The 13,812-nt window shown below is 40.8% G+C and overlaps 1 long non-coding RNA gene across 6 annotated transcripts; it reads right to left on the bottom strand.

Annotated features, from left to right (window-relative positions):
• Positions 1 to 6,984: 6,984 nt before the first annotated feature.
• Positions 6,985 to 9,138, bottom strand: LOC106313963. 6 transcript variants are annotated; one of them, XR_001264542.1, is made up of 7 exons: positions 8,619 to 9,138; positions 8,373 to 8,544; positions 8,082 to 8,244; positions 7,980 to 8,019; positions 7,657 to 7,873; positions 7,311 to 7,489; positions 6,985 to 7,226 (listed from the first exon to the last, which is right to left on the bottom strand). It is a non-coding gene; the product is annotated as an uncharacterized LOC106313963 (long non-coding RNA). The 6 variants fall into 6 exon arrangements; XR_001264538.1 differs by having other exon boundaries at positions 7,767 to 7,873; XR_001264543.1 differs by having other exon boundaries at positions 7,657 to 7,839.
• Positions 9,139 to 13,812: the final 4,674 nt, after the last annotated feature.

The following is a 13,812-nucleotide window of genomic DNA, read 5'->3' as shown; positions in this document are numbered from 1 at the left end:
AGTTCCATGTTTTCAATCCCAAGACTCTTCACCATCTCCATTGAGATCACATTCACACTTGCACCAGAATCAACAAGAGCATCATCAAGTGTGAACTTACCAAGGGAGCAAGACAAGGTGAACTGCCCTTGGGTTTCTAGTTTGGGAATAGACTTTGGTGTGACTGGTGGATCAAGCTGCATAGTAGAGATGTCTAGAAGCTCTGCTACTTCTTCTTTGTGAGGTAGAATGTCCCTGATGAGCATCATTTGAACATGAGCATCACGCATATGTGGGATCTCTTGAAGCTTGACTCCTACAGCACTCATGTCCTTTCTGAACTTGGAGATCACCTTCTTTTGAGCTTTGGTGAGGACCCTTTGTGGAAATGGGAGCTTATCATAAGGTGACTGCTCAACCTCAGTGGTTCCTTTCAACTTTACTTCCTTTAGCCTATGCACAACCTCTCTTTCAACTTGATTCTCAGCCTTGTGCTCATCACTCTTCAGATTCTCTGCTGCAACCTTAAGTTCAGCGTGTGCCTTTACCCTCTCCATAGCCTTGTGTTCAATCTTATCCACAATCTGTCATGCAGCCTGGGAAACAAATTCTGTTCCATACAAGAAGCTGTCAATTTGATCCACCTCTTTCTCATGATCACTCAGCTCAATCTCAGAAGAAGTAGTAGAGAGGATAACATTGCAATACTCTTTGGGATTCTGCTCTAATTTTCCTAGTAGAGATCTCATTGGGCGCTTGGAGGTTGAAGGCATAGAGGAAAACTGATTCTCCAAAGCCTTGAAGTGAGAGGAGAGTTGTAGGAACTTGTTGTTGAGGTCATTGTAGCTTCCATCAACTTTGGTGTGAAGGTTCTTCAGCTCATATCCAATGTGCTTCTCACTTCTAGTTTGGGACTCCAAGATCTGTTTCAACATTGCATCAGTGCTACTCTCTTGTGGAGCAGAAGTAGAAGATCCGGCTTAGCCTTGTGTAGACTGATTTCCTTTGGAGGAGAAGCCTTGAGAGTAGTTTTGCTTAGCTTGGTAACCACCTTGTTGGTTGTTGTAGAAGGGCTTTTGTTGGTAGTTGTTGTACTGAAAGTTAGGCTCCTTCTTGTACCATGTCCCATTAGCATTCACAAAACATACCTCTTCTTGACCTTCTAGACCATCAACTTCATGAACCACAACTGTCTCCTCTTGTTTCTGCTCACCAACAAAGTTTACTTTCTCTTGTTTGGCTCTATCAGAAAGAAGCAAATCCATCTTATCTTGTAGAGCCTTCAACTTTTTCTTTGTGTTTGTGTCATCACCTCCACTGCCTCTGTTGCTTCTATCATGCTCATCATTGTAGACTGAATCACTCTTAGCCATATTCTCTACAAGCTCCAAAGCATCTCTTCAGTACTCCCCAAGAAGAAACCATTGCTAGCAGTATCAAGGTGGCTTCTAAATTTAGGCAAAGCACCTCTGTAGAAAGTACTAAACAAACTCTCCATATTGAAGCCATGATGAGGACATTGAGAGATGTAGTTGTTGAACCTTTCCCATGCTTCTCCAAAGCCTTCAAGATTCCTTTGATGAAATCTAGAGATTTCATTCCTTAGCTTAGCAGTTCTTGAAGTAGAGAAGAATTTGGTGAGGAAAGCTTTCTTCGTGATTGAATTTCTTGAAAGGCTCTTCTCCCATGTGTGAGCTTTGTCTCCCAAAGAGAATGGAAACAGCCTTAGCTTGAATGCATCTTCAGAGACACCATTGATCTTTGTTGTTCCACACAGCTTATCAAAGTTATCCAAGTGGTCTAGTGGATCCTCCAAGGCAAGACCATGGTACTTGTTGCTCTGGATCATGTTTATCAAGCTTGACTTGATCTCAAAGTTGTTGTTTTCCACAGCTGGTGCTCTGATGCCAGCTCTATGCCCATGGATATTGGGCTCATCATGTGTGCCAATAGCTCTAGCTTGGCGCGGTGGGTGTTGTCGCCTAAGGTTGGTACCTCCTTGGTCATTACCCTCTCCATCTTGAGGCTGATTCTGATGTTGATCCATCACAAACCCCAATCTGTCTAAGTGAGCATGTTGCTCTTCTTCTCTTCTTCTCTTCTTCTCCTTACAATATCCCTTTCAAGTGCTCTAATGTCTTCAACTCTTGGAACTAGGTCTGTTTGACTTCCGCTCCGCAAGTTCATGCACCTGAGATACAAAAAGGCTAGGAGAGAGTATCAGTACTAGATATAATAATAATAAGACTTAGTCTCAAGTAAGGATCAAATCTCAATGTCAAAATCAACTTAGAATCGGCAACGGCGCCAAATTTGAAATGGCCTTTTCAAGGGTCCTAATTCAAATCATGTAGTATTTAAGATGTCCATTCATTTCTAAGCATTTTGAAGCAAAGAGAATGAAGGTTCAAACTTAATCTAAGTGCATTCAGTTCAATGAAGTGGTTTGATTAAACTAACAATGTTCTAACACAACTAACTAGGAACTTTCAAGCAATTGGATAAAGGAGGAGCCATGGGTATAGGAATTTGATTTCAGATGACTAAGGTTTAATCTAAAATGGCAAGCTTCAATCAACACATTTCCCTAACTCTAGATAACATTTCTAAGCTAGTTATTTATTAATACAAAAGCTCATTTACTCTCATAGATCAAACATCAAATTTCTTTGGTTTGTGTCTAGCTAGCAATCATTAAGAATAGATCATTCAACTATCAAAACTCCCCCAACATCAAATGTCTTTGGTAGGGTAAGTTAAGAGCATGTTGAGTTGGCTCAGACATTTCATCAAACACCTTTCAGGCGATGAAATGTCTAAATTTCTAATCTGAGTTGGCCAACTCTAGATTAGCATTAAGATCACTTAATCAAACAAGGAAACATATTAATCTATTCGAAACATTCTAGATCATCACTTAATCATCCTAATCATCCTAACCCATGAATCCAAAGATGACTACTTACTCATTATCATGGTAGACACTAAATCATTAGTTGATCTAAGTCTAAACATGATTAATGATCAAAGCAATCAAGCAATCACAAAAGATAATGATCAAGTATAGATCTTTCACTCCAAAAATGGTCTTTGATTTGATAGATAATAAGATAAGTCCCAACTTTTGGATAATAAGGGTATTTATACAATCCCTAGAAAACCTAATGGTTTCCATTAAAAAGTCTAAAAAGCCCTTAAAAATGTGTAAATTCGACTAAGGCAAAGTTACGACTCGGGTAAAGTTCATCGGCCCCAACCCACGTCGTTTCAACCCGCGTCGGATTGTCGCCAAACGTCTCATCTTGCGCGCGGGTAGGAGACCCCGCGTGCTCCAACTCGCGTCGGATTGTCGTCGAGCGTCTCTGTCATGCGCGCGGGTAAGCCGTGCTCCACCCAGCGTCGGATTGTTGTCGAGGCTTCTCTTTTATGCGCGCGGGTCCACGATCCTGCGTCGTCGACCTCGCGTCGGCTCGCTTTCTAGGTTAGGCTACGCGGGTAGGCGATCCCATGGTCTCGACCTCGCGTCGGCTTGCTCCAACTCGACCAATGTTCACTTTCCATCTCTTCTTGAACCACAAATCTTCTAAACACTCCAAATCGCTCCATAGGACACTCCAATACCTGATAAAGACATATGAATGCAATATGGATCCTAAAGATGCTTAATTTCTAATTTATATGATCAATATGTACAAAATGGATGGTTAAAACAATGCAAATATGAAATATATCAAAGATGTGAAGAAAAGAACCTTGTTCTAAATTGGGAAAACTGCAACTTCGTGGTTAGCGATGGAATCGTCCTTGGACACAAAGTATCTGCTACTGGTATAGAAGTAGATCGAGCCAAAATTGAGGTAATGACCGGTTTACCTGCACCCACAAACGTAAAAGATGTGAGAAATTTTCTCGGGCATGCCGGATTTTATATGAGGTTTATACAGGATTTCAGCAAAATTGCCAGACCACTCACAACCCTCCTATGCAAAGAACTTAAATTTAACATCACACCGGAATGCGTAAAAGCTTTTGAAGAGATAAAGAAAGCCTTAATAACTGTCCCCGTCGTACAAGCACCTGACTAGAATCTTCCTTTCGAAATTATGTGTGATGCGTGCGATTTCGCTGTAGGAGCAGTTCTAGGCCAAAGGAGAGACAAAAAGTTACATGTTGTTTACTATGCCAGTCGAACTCTCGATGAGGCACAAAGGAATTATGCAACAACAGAAAAAGAACTACTTGCTGTAGTTTATGCATTTGGAAAATTCTGCCAATACCTAGTCGGTTCGCGAGTCATTGTTCACACCGACCACGCTGCGATAAAATATTTAATGCAGAAGAAAGAAGCGGAACCACGACTCTTGCGATGGATCCTGGTACTCCGGGAATTTGACTTAGAGATTAAAGACAAACGAGGAGTAGAAAACGGAGTCGTAAATCACCTTTCCCGAATACGAGTAGAGGATGACGTCCATGTCGACGATTTCTTGCCGACAGAGAATGTTTACCAAACGGATTCATCATTCGTCGGTAACGTATGTCTTACATCAGAGGAGCCATCGATCGACACCAGCGATGCTGCGTCAATCGACACTCCCGATGATCAAGACCAAGACACTTCCTCCATAACCATCACTATTGATATAAAAGTCAGTGTCGCCTGCAACACCTTACATCCTGAACACGATACTCCCGGAGATAGAAGTTTAAGTTGGGGGGGGGGTGCATGCAGTCGAAAGAAGTTTAAGGAATAGACCTTGGTACGCTGATATAGTTATAGTAAACTATCTAGCTGCTGACGTAGAACCTGAAGAACTCAGGGGTTATACAAGAAATAAAAATTGAGAGAAGTTAGGAGATATCATTGGGATGAACCATACCTCTACAGACATTTCCCTGACGGGATATATAGACGTTGTGTTGCCGAAACTGAAACACCAGACATTTTATTCCAATGCCATGGATCCGACTACGGCCTGGCTATTTTGTAACCTTTCAAACGGTATCAAAAATTCTTCAAGCAGGATTATGGTGGCCAACCATGTTTCGCGATGCTCATGCATATATAGCACAATGCGACAGATGCCAACGAAGTGGAAAAATCAGCAAAAGACATGAAATGGACCAGAAATCTATTTTAGAGGTAGAAGTCTTTGATTGCTGGGGGATAGACTTCATGGGTCCTTTCCCTTCCTCGTACGGGAACGAGTACATCCTAGTTGCTGTTGATTATGTATCCAAATGGGTTGAAGCAGTAGCTTCCCCGACAAATGACGCATCTGCAGTTATCAAGCTTTTCAAGAGCATTATTTTTCCAAGATTTGGAGTTCTTCGAGTAGTCATCAGTGACGGTGGCTCTCATTTTATCAACAAAGTTTTTGACGGATTACTCCAGAAAAACGGAGTGCACCATAGAGTTGCTACACCTTACCATCCGCAAACAAGTGGACAAGTAGAAGTCTCAAATCGACAGATCAAAGAAATCTTAGAAAAGATTGTACGAACCTCTAGGAAAGATTGGTCTAGAAAACTGGACAATTCACTTTGGGCTTACCGAACTGCATTCAAAACTCCACTAGGAACAACCCTATTTCATCTGCTCTATGTAAAATCTTGTCACTTACCAGTTGAGCTAGAACACAAAGCAGCATGGGCATTAAAATTGTTAAATTTCGACACTAAACCAGCTGCCGAAAAGAGACTCATGCAGCTTAACGAGCTGGATGAAATCAGACACTTAGACTATGAGAACTCGAAAATATATCAAGAGAATACAAAAGCATATCATGATAAAAAGATCATCTCTAGACAGTTCGAACCAAATGAACAAGTACTGTTATATAACTCTCGGCTTACTCTGTTTCCTGGAAAACTCCGATCTTGTTGGTCAGGTCCTTTCACTATTGTGGATGTCAAACTTTATGGAGCCATTACACTTATAAATGATAAAGGGGAAGAATTTACAGTGAATGGGCAACGAGTGAAACATTATTGGGCAAAACCGCCAAATAGTAGGCCTTTACATTTAGGCCTTCCTGATCATTAGACAGATCGGATCTTAAGTCAAGCTCAAGACTTAAAATAAGCGCTGAATGAGAGGCAACCCATTTCTAGTTTTAGAATTTTCAGAATTTAGTTTAAGTATAAAGAAAAAACAAAACAAAACAAAAATCGTAGCGGCTGTCGATCGACAGAAAATGCAAAACACGGACCTACTTAAGTTAACATTAAGTCAAAAATTAACAAAACCAAAAACCCTTTCGAAACATCCGCTCCTTGCTTTCTCTCTTGTTTCTCGACCAAATCGGACGATTCTTTAGCTCAATCTACTCGATTTTCAACCCCTTATCTGTTTAATTCACTTAATCAATGAATCAACATGGTATGAACTCTTAATTTTCTAAATTTTCGTGCATGTTAGGGTTGAGATAGAAGATGAACTACAACCGGGATTATAGGGCGTGTATAGATCAATTTGTGTTGATGGAACGATAGAATAGGGATTACGAAACGATTTTAATGATTATTATGCTATGCAGACGAAATTGCATTTAATGGGTTTTTGCAGGTTTTCGCAATGGAAATATCAATCGATGATACTACACTTCCATCAATCGGTTTTAACACTGATATGTCGATCGATATCGACACAAAACTATCGATCAATATTGAACACTGATTCTCTTTTGTGAACTTTAGTTTCAGCTCACTAAAAGAAAACGGCTCATATATAGCATGAGGAAAACATTATTACAAGCTAGCACAGCATTTTGGCGAACGTTGTATCTTCTACGCAATCTTTTCTTAGGCACTTTAAATAGCATTTAGTTTGTGCTATGTTAAAGTACCAGTTCAATAGCATTTTATTAATTGTGCAATTGTATAACTTATAATAGCAGATAATAATTGTTATTATAGTCTTATTAAATATAAAATAAAAAATAAAAAATGCAAATAAAAATATTTTTAAAATTTATATATCGAAATTGTTTACATATTTATGAACTGTATACAAACTAAACCAAACTAAACCAATTTTTTTTTTCCAAAAAAAATAAATCTACACATAAAATTCTATACCTAACGTTCTATCTCCTTAGGCCACACCACACTACGACCGACGCCGTCACAACGAGTACCCCAACGTCACCGTTTTCTAGTAACACACCCGAGTTTGGACCTTCTCCACTCTAAACCTAATGTCTCTGAGGCTAGCGACCCACCCTTTTGCTACCTCCTCTTAGCAGCTGAAACAAGATTTAATACAAAACAGTTGATCATAATCAGTGAACTCGTTTAGTTGGATTCTACTGCATTTGATAATAAGAGACCTTCGAATTCACGTTCAATTTCTTCAAGCATACTGTCTCTTAGCAGCTGTAACAATACATCAAAATTTGTCTCAGATTAGTTATTCAAGATCTTTTGTAGCGGCTACAGGTAGGAAGTGTATGTTGAGAATCTTTGAAGTCTCGTTCCATGTCTTCCAACATCTTCTGTCTCTCAGCAGCTGAACAAGAGACACAAAAGAACATGAGAAACAAAAAAATCATATTTTTTAAAGTGTAAAATAGGAGGTTGTATACAAGCCACAAACAAAATAACATGAACAAGAGACAAAAGAACATGAAAACACAAAAAAAATCATATTTTAAAGTGTAAATTCAAGCTACGAACCTGCAGAACATATAAAGAACCCTTGTCATGTCATGTAATCTTTGTAATGACATTTAAAGAACATAGAGCCCGTGTTTTGGGACACCTCAGGAGAATAAAACAAGCATTACCAGTAAATATTCAAGGAATATGAAGTAGCAGACTGTGCTGATTAGTACAAGCACTACAAACTCTTGGCCCACACTGCAACATGTAATCGATCTTCAGTTGTTAGTGTCTGGAAAAAATAAGCCATAGACTGTGTTCATGCTTTGAGGGTTAACACTCAATTGTTTTAAGATTGACTCTCTCAATCAAGCTGAGCCAAAAGAAAGAAGTCTTACCTCAAAGGAACTCTTTAGCAGCTGTAACTCCACCAGCTACCTAAACAAGCAAGAAAGATTCAATCTCTCAAACTTGTAAGAGACTCAAGAAGATCTCTCTACCTGTTTCCAAGAGCCTTCAGGTAGAGATATTGGAGCTGTCTGATATGTTACCAGACGCCTCTTCCGTGGTTATTGCCACCGTAGTTTTTTTTAATTTAAAATTATCAGCTTACTTGCATCCAAGAACCATCATCTTGTCATCAACCGTAAGAGCCTTAGGCCTCTACACTCCAGAAGAACATGATCAGACAATTTAAAAGAAATATTCAGGTTGAACTCTTTTTTTTTTTCATCTTAGCAACAAGAGTCACAAAGAGCTGATAGTAAGTAATTAAAATCAGTATTAATAACCTTGGTTACAAACAAGCAAGAGGACGAAGCATACATGAATCAGACTAACCGCTTGATGCCACAGCACTTAAACATCAGACAAAACCTCGCGAGTCTGCTGCATAAGCTCTTCCATAGCTGCAGCACCTGCACCACTAGCTGCTTGATACGTACTAACCACCATCCTCTTCACCTGTGATATAACCAATCAAACGTTACTCATAGTATCACAAAACCCAGAGTTTAAACTCAGAAAATTAATTGAACCTTGGCGTGATGATGAAGAGGCATAACGGCCATCAAGCAGATAATCGTCGAGCAATTAGGGTTCGCAATCAAGACCCCTTTACCATTTCCCCCTCTAATCCCTTTCACCGCCTCAGGGTATCACCAACGGAACGCCGTCAGCCATTCTAAACGCGGAGCTATTGTCGACGACGACGACCGTTCCTCTCTCCGCCGCCAAAGGTCCGAACTTTCTGCTTATGGATCCTCCGGTGCTGAACAAAGCGATATCCACGCCGTCGAAGCTCTCCGCCGTGAGCTCCTCCACCGCGTGCTCGCCCCCCGTCGAAAGCAGACCCATCTCAGGATCTCCTCTTCACACCGCTCACCGAAACTCCAGAGATCGGCCGTCACCTAGCTTGCCTCAGCGCCGCCGCAGACAGATTTGAGGCAGGAGGCTTCACCGACTTCCAGAGCTTCAGACTAGGGTTTTCTTTTGGGGGGAGAGGGTTGTCGAGAGAGAGAGCGAGAGAGGCGGGGGGGGGGGCTAAATTTTTTTTGTTTTTAAGTGTGGAAAAATGAATATATTTGGCTCACTTCTACTTAGCCGCGGGAAAAGTGAAATTATTTTCGGCCTAGACTAAAGATAACGTTTTAAAATTATATATGGCTTTTTTATGGCATCGATAAAACAAAACGCTATCTTAAATGATGAGTTATGTCAAAAATAACATTCTGAACCAGAACGCTATCTTATTATGCTATCTTTACTCTCTCTCTTTATAGTGGTTGAATGAGAAGAGAACGAAGAGGAGATTCGACATCGGCAGCACCAGCGCAGCTCCCCCTCCACCACCAGTTCACGACCGAGACCCTTGGCCAAGAGAGTGGGAAGAAGACCCCATCCCACTCTTTGCACACTTCGATCACCCTCGTAATGCGGTCAAAAGCACGAAATGCATAAACCGTGAGATCAGGGATGCGTGGGATGACTATGACAGCATGTTCTACAACGAGTGGCTGAAGGTTTCCATTGAGCCGACACAGTTCGTTGATCCGGATGTGATTAGACCGATGGGCATCAAAGAAGACCTCGAGGACATGTTCGTGGAGTTGGGAGTGGGTAATATGGCCACCAACCCACACAGCCTCTACCCGGAGCTGGTCCGTCAGTTCCTGGCCACGGTGCAGGTCTACTACGCCAACGAGAGGGTGAAAAGGGCGAACGAGGGTACCTTGACTTTCTTCATCCACATCATCCGTTACAGAGTCCCTCTCGTGACTCTCTGCACCATCTACGGGTTTCAGAACTCGTGCCTTCAGCTTGCCTCTGTTCCAGGTTTCACGGGGAGATCGCAGTTCTGGGAGCATATAGCTTCTGGCCATTTCGAGTCAGGCTCAGCCACTCACACGGACATTTGTCACCCGACTCTGCGCTACTTTCATCGAGGCCCTTGCCAACACTATGTTGTGCAAGATGGAACCGAACAAGGTTCGGGTGCATGAGCTCTCATTAGTCTACTATGCGGTCAGGAGCATGGTTCACATGGAAGGTATAGCGGAGCCAGACGACGACGACATGTGGCCCAACCTTAGAGCCCTTTTCGCTGAGCACCTCGTCAAGCTCAAGATGAAGCCGTTCCAGACAGCGGGAGCAAAGAAGTAAATGGTCGGGATTCTGCTTACACCGATCTTCATGCACTGCAGGATACCGTTGGATGAGGCTGAGGTTGTTGGCCAGCGCGTCTATATGGATACAACACACCTGACGAGCGCACATTGGCTCAAGGATAGTCGCTACTGGAGTTTCAGGGACGCGGATGGCATAGACTGGATAGAGCTACCCAGGCGTTAAGTCACATACTTCTCAGACGGCCTCGCCAGCATCCAGTTTCACCTTGATCTGCGCCTCCTTCGTGACCCAGCTACCATGCCACGCCGCTACACCGTACAGCGAGCTGCAGGACCTCATCAAGAGTATTCAGAGCCAACACTCCCACCATTCCCGCCTATGCCAGACATGTCTACACGACTTGAGGGAGATTTCCAGCGCGTCGTAGTTGATGCTCTTACCGCCATCTGGGCTAAAGTATCGAGATGCCGCTGTTCGAGCAGGGCGAGTGTCAGAGCCAGCTTACCATCAGCTGCAGGACCATCACGCCAGCGTAGGGACGACTCCAAGGAGACCACCGATGAGACTACTGATGAGGACTAGTCATCATATTTCTATCCCTATCTACTTATGTTCTATTTTGCTATCATACTATTAGGATCTCTTTTCGGATTTATTCTATTATGTTATGACTTGAGTTTATATATTGCTGATCTAGCATGTGTTTGAAGTGTCTAACAGAGCTAACCTTGCTAACTAATACTCATATTGTGATGAGTTGGACCCTTTAACACGTTGCAGCTAGCACATAAATTTTCTGTCTCCGCGTCATCAATCAACAAAGAGGTGCTTATGTCAATCGACGCTCGAGACATAAGGGTACGAAAATCTTTTCTCTTGTCTAACATCTAACTAAGTATTTATGATCTATTCTCTAACCAATCTTAGATTGAATATCACTGAGGACAGTGAAATTTAAGTCTGGGAGAGGTATTTACTGATACTAGTTTGTTATTTGATTCTTATTAAAATGTTTCCTAAAAAGAGTTTTATCGAGTCAAGAAGGGGACAATGAACTTCTTTAGATTTTTACATGTTTTTTAACCATTCTATAGCGCCACTCTTAGACTTACTGACTGCAAAAAGTACTAGAGATACTAAAGTGGATCAACCTGTCAACTATGACAACACTTGCTGAGAATGTTTGAAGGAACCAAATCTGACCTCCAACCTAACCCGACTCAACTGTTTTCCTTGGGGCTTGGTATACATGGGATTGGATACTTCAAAAAAGTCTGGAAGGTAAAACCTTGTGTGGATTTATCACCCTCTCTCTCTCTATTTCGAATTTAAAAAGACTTGGTGGCTACAACCATTGAGGCTTGATTCATAAGAATTCTAAACGTAAAAGATTCGAACATGACTCGGTGGCTACAACCATTAAGGCTTGATTCACAAAGAATCATAGGATATAGGTCAAAAAGAAGTGAACATGATTTGGTGGTTAAAACCATTAAAGCTTAATTCATGGAAGCTTGTCCAATCTTGGTCAATGATCCTGTGATGAAAGCAGACTTTGACTGAGAGAGAAATAAGGAGAGAGAGAGGATAGGAACTTCTTTTTACCTGCAGGTTCAGATACGTTTTTGAGCATCCTTGCATCATGTGATCGATACTCCAAAGGTAAAGCCTACACTTTTATTTATGCAAGAAATGAGGTTAGTGAAGGAGAGTGTCAGACAAGATTTGTTGAGTTGTTGGCTAGATGAATTTGGAAGCTATACTAGGATATTCTATGATGTGCTTCTAAAGTTAGGAATTCATTGATGCGGTTAGCAACATATTAGAAGTGATGATTCTAAGTTTAAAAATTAGGTGAGTTCCCGTTGTTTTCAAACCTCTCTCAGAGAGACTGCTCTTATTTTGCTAGAGGACAAGCAAAAGGGTAAGTCTGAGGGAGTAGATAGGTCATGGATTTTACTCATTTTCAACCATGATTTATATATGTTTTTAGAGTCTTTTATATGGATTTGGACCCTTTTTAGAGTAATTACAGGTTCAAGTACTTACTTGAGGAAAATGATGAATTTGGGGGCAATTTGGAGACTTTTTGAGAGCTTTGCTGGAAACAGAGAAGGTGTCGATTATTGAATCAGAATATCGACCGGTAATTACCAAGAATAATCGATCGACGGAAGGTTCTTACCATTGATCGACAGCGAAGCCACCCGCGAGTTAATGACAAATTAGTAGATTGCAAGTTTCACAAAAGTTCCAATAATTACATCTTAAGTCCCTTGCCGCCTGTTAGGCTATATTATTGAAGATTTTGTACCATTTTAGAGGCAGACTTGCCTAGAAACCTTTTAGACCTAGTTTGGAGAGAAGCAATCCAATTACCATTGGAGAGAGAGCTTAGGCGTGGAGAGAGAGATCTGAATTTCATAACAGAGAAGATCTTGAACTCCCCTGCTATCTTTACTCTATTTATTGTTTCTCTTGTTATTCATTTATTTAAAGTATTATTCATACCATCATAACTATGTCTCTTATGAATATTGCTGAGTAGTCTTACTGTTAGATTTAGGTTTCTCATAAGGTTGATTTATGTATTGCTAACATGAACTGTTGCTAGGGTGTTTAAAATATAGTTCTTCATCTAGTTACTCTTAATGCTAAGTTTAGGATTTATCACCCTTTAACTTAGATCCTAGGATTAATTGAGACAAGCAATAGATTGGACCAATACCTGAAACTAAACTAGTATGATCTAACTGACTAGATACACACGAAAGTTGGTCTAGTAAGTTAGAGAACAGTAATAAAACCCGCTCTTAAAGCATTCTAGAAGAAGCATCGATCGACGCGACAATCGTTGTTTCGATCGATATTTGGAAAGGTGTATCGATCGGTATTCTTTAAGAATCATTGATCAACACTTTCTCGTGATTGATATACGAAAGTTGAAATCCGAGATCTAGATATAGATAATCCAATTTATTTTACCCAAGTTTGATTTTGAGAACAATTAATATCTATAAACCCCTAATAGCCCAAATAAGTTGCTTACTTATCATACCTGAGATAATACCTGAATCTAGCTATTTTCCCAACTGTTAACAACCTCAAATCAAACCAATCGAACAACTACCTTGTTCACTACTTCATTTACTGCTTAAAACCTATTTGTCTAGCTTTATTTCGAAGACTATAAATCTACTGTGTAATCCTAGAGTCTATGTGGATTCGATCCTTAAGTACTACATCTAAACCTCTTATTTGAGAGATTAATTCACTTTTTAGGGTAATTTGAGTGATATCACTTTTCGTGATGACGGCTAGGTTAATAGGTAAGAAGGAGATCTTTATCTTTTCGTGATGACGACTAGGTTAATAGGTAAGAAGGAGATCTTTATTATATATATATAATAAAAAATTGGCTTATATGTCCTCTCCTGCGTCTACATCACTCTAGAGAGAGGGGCGTTTTGCGCCACGTGTCGCGACATCAGAGCTCCTGCGATTTTTGCTCCCCGGCGCTCTTTGATCTATCAAATATTATCTGAGCTTTTATTATAATAGTTAGAGTAGGCCCAGACATTGAGCCATATTAGAGACCCATCC

The sequence above is a fragment of the Brassica oleracea genome, chromosome C9 (assembly GCF_000695525.1).
Source record: "Brassica oleracea var. oleracea cultivar TO1000 chromosome C9, BOL, whole genome shotgun sequence".
NCBI lineage: Eukaryota > Viridiplantae > Streptophyta > Magnoliopsida > Brassicales > Brassicaceae > Brassica > Brassica oleracea.
Note: the sequence above shows the minus strand (reverse complement) of the source record. Positions and strands in the feature narration are given on the sequence as shown.